The sequence below is a fragment of the Alligator sinensis genome, unplaced genomic scaffold (genome assembly GCF_000455745.1).
Source record: "Alligator sinensis unplaced genomic scaffold, ASM45574v1 scaffold1356_1, whole genome shotgun sequence".
Classification (NCBI taxonomy): domain Eukaryota; kingdom Metazoa; phylum Chordata; order Crocodylia; family Alligatoridae; genus Alligator; species Alligator sinensis.
The window spans coordinates 129,205-129,503 of NW_005843466.1; positions in this window are offsets into that span (position 1 = coordinate 129,205).

Below are 299 nucleotides of genomic sequence, written 5' to 3' on the forward strand. Positions count from 1 at the left end.
GCTGTGGGTCCGGCGGGGGCTGGGCTTGGGGCAGGAGCTACAGCCACACCAAATTTTGCCGCAACCCTGCTTCCAGCACTGACGCTGATGCCCACACAGTGCAGTCCTGGTTCAGCGCCTTGCCCCAACCATGAAACTATGCACTGCGAAGAGCTGGGCATCAGGGCTGAGAGCAGAGCTATGGCAAAATCTGGGGTGGCTGCAACCCCCTCCATAGCCCCTGCCCTGAGCCCAGCCCCTGTTAAAAAGAGCCTGGCGCAGCTCTGACTCCAGCCCACAGCTGCAGCCCGCCCGCCCCA